This window comes from Trichechus manatus, unplaced genomic scaffold, assembly GCF_000243295.1.
Source record: "Trichechus manatus latirostris isolate Lorelei unplaced genomic scaffold, TriManLat1.0 scaffold00118, whole genome shotgun sequence".
NCBI lineage: Eukaryota > Metazoa > Chordata > Mammalia > Sirenia > Trichechidae > Trichechus > Trichechus manatus.
In genome coordinates this window covers 7644780-7647741 of record NW_004444054.1, presented here as the reverse complement: position 1 = coordinate 7647741, position 2962 = coordinate 7644780, and positions in this window count along the sequence as shown.

The window sequence follows — 2962 nt, the reverse complement described above, 5'->3', positions numbered from 1 at the left end:
TAGAGTTTTCAAGGCCGTGACCTTCTGGAAGCAGACTGCCAGGCCTGTCTTCCAAGATGCCTCTGGGTGGGTTCTCAGCGCCAGCCTTTCAGCTGGTAGTCAAGAGCTTAATTATTTGTGCCACCCACACCCAAAAAACCAATCGAGTCGGTTCTGACACATACCAACCCTATAGGACAAAGTAGAACTACCCCATGGGGTTTCCAAGACTGTAATCTTAGGGAAGCAGACTGCCACATCTTTCTCCTGTGGATCAGCTGGTGGGTTGATACTGCCAACCTTTCAGTTGGCAGCTGAGCGCTTTAACCACCGCATCACTAGGGCTCCTTTTGTGCCACCCAGATAAGTAAAATAATGAAAATTTAAATCACTCATATTCCTAATTATCAACGATAATCAGGTTTACAATTTATGTGTATCTTTCCAATCTTTAGAGATTACATATAGTACTTTTTAAAAATTATATCCCTAACTTTATTCAAATATGACATGCATACAGAAAAGGGCATAAAAATCAATGACTTTTCACAGTGAACACACCTGATTTCACTACTTTTTGAGCAATTTATAGACTTAACCATGCATCACATCTATGACAGTATGGCAGAGTGTTGGAGCGGGGCTCTGCAACCAGACTGCCTGAGATCAAATCCTGCTCGGCAACTTTCTAGTGATGGGACCTGGGGTCAGTTATTCAAAGTTTCTGGGTCTCAGTTACCTCATTTGTTAAATAGTTTCTCCTGTTACGAAGGTGGAACTCAAACAAACCCGTTGCCGATGAGTCGATTCTGACTCATAGTGACCCTATAGGACGGAATATAACCGCCCCCGGGGTTTCCAAGGAGCAGCTTGATGGATTGGAACTGCTGACCTGTTGATTAGCAGCTGAACACTTAACCGCTGCACCACCAGGTCTCCAAAGATGGAATTAGTTGATGTGAACAGTACGCTTAGAATGATGTGAGACATAGTGCACACCAGTAAAACCGAAATATACCCGTCGTGATCCAGTTAATTCCAACTCATATGGTAGAGTAGAACTGCCTCGTAGAGTTTCTAGGGAGCAGCTGATGGATTCCAGCTGCCAACCTTTTGGTTAGCAGCCAACCTTTTGGTTAGCAGCCAACCTTTTACCCACTGTATCACCAGGGCTCCTACACCAATAAAGGTAGTTATTGTAATTATTGGGCAATATCTGGAGAGCCTTTTTTCTCACAATAATTAAACTTCTCGTTGTGTGCATGGGAGTCATTTTTTTTTTCCTTTAGGAATTAGGTTAGCTTCTTTAAGTTTTTCTTCAATCTCCTCATATGCAATTAGCTAAATGGAAAATTATTTTTGTAATAAGTCACATGTTTCCATTCCAAGTCAGACGCCTTCACCTGCTACCAAGACTGCAAAGTACCCCCAAATATACCCTAACCTATCCTTCCAAACATAAATCCTTCTGTTTTCTGTAAACACTCCTAAATCAAGCTACTTACTCTCCTATAAACATGTCTTGTTCTTTTCTGTATCTGGCTTTGGGCTTACATCTACCTGCCCTTTTGAAATGCCTTTTCTGTCAAGCTCTAGAAATTTTGCACACACCACTAGGTTGAGCTTTCCCTCACCTCTGAACTCCAGCAGTGCCACCTTCACCTGGCACTGGATATTTAATGACATGAAGACATCATTGTTAATCTTTTTTAGATTCGATAATGGTATGGTGATTATATTTTAAAATTTAGAGTTATGTAATGAAATATTTATGGATGGAATCAAAATGTCTGGATGGGTGGATACTTGAAGGTGGTATAGATGACACAAGGTTAGTCATAAGTGGATAATTATTGAAGCTGAGAAATGGGTACATAAGAATTCATTAAGTTATTCATTCAACTTTTACATGTTTGAAATTTCCCATAATATATATATTTTTAAATATATGAGTAACTCCAGTATATAAAATAAAAGCCTAGATGATCTTGTTGAAGTGTGGGTTGGACAATGTGTTGTCCTGGTTAGGAGGGTGAACTCTAGGGTCAGATTGCTGGGTTAGCGTCCAACCTCCACCACTAACCCGCTCTGTGACCTTGGGACAGTTATTTAACATCTCTATACCTTAGTTTTCTCACGTTTAAATGGGAATAGCAACACAGTGTTGGTGAGGACAATGGTCGGAGCTGGAAGTGTGGTTGGTGTTGGTGGTGATTGAGGTGGTAGCTGTGAAAGGCTAACAGTCAAAAAGTGAAGGGAAAAGGGACAGAGGTGGCAGTTATGGGTGCTAAAGGGACTGGGGCCATATTAGCAGCAGTTAGTGGGGCCGAAAGAGTCAATAGTGATTGAGCAGGCTGATATGGAACCATAGGTGGAGGAGGTAGGAAAGGTAGAGGAGGCAATAGAGATTGTATAGTCCCTGTGCTCTTGGGACAGTTGCTCCCTTCTCTTGATCATTTCTGCATTGACAGTAACCCTCATTATCTGTGGACAGTAAAACAAAACAAAGCAGAATAAACCAAAAAATCTTGAATAAAGGCGGGAATGGGCTCCCACTAGCAAGCTGAACCAATTACTGCCAGGAAGGTTTTATGCCTGTACTTCAAAATTTAGGTAACAAAACACACCTTCCAAAAGAGTTGGCATCTTATATGAGAAAGAAGTACCTCTCAGATGGAACTCTTAATTTCTATTATGGTAGCCACTGTATTAGTTGTGTAGACCAGGGCTTTGAACCCGTTCATTCTGGATCAAGCCCCTGCTGAGAATTTGCATTTCTAACAAGTTTCCAGGAAGTTATACATAAGAATCACCTGAGGATCTTGTTAAAATGTAGATTCTGATTCAGTATTTCTGGGATGGAAATGCAAGTTCTCAACAGGGAACTTGTTAGAAATGCAAATTCTCAGCAGGGGTTCAAACCAGAATGAACCAGTTCAAAGCCCTGGTGTAGACTAGTGGTTCTCAAACTTTAGCATCCATG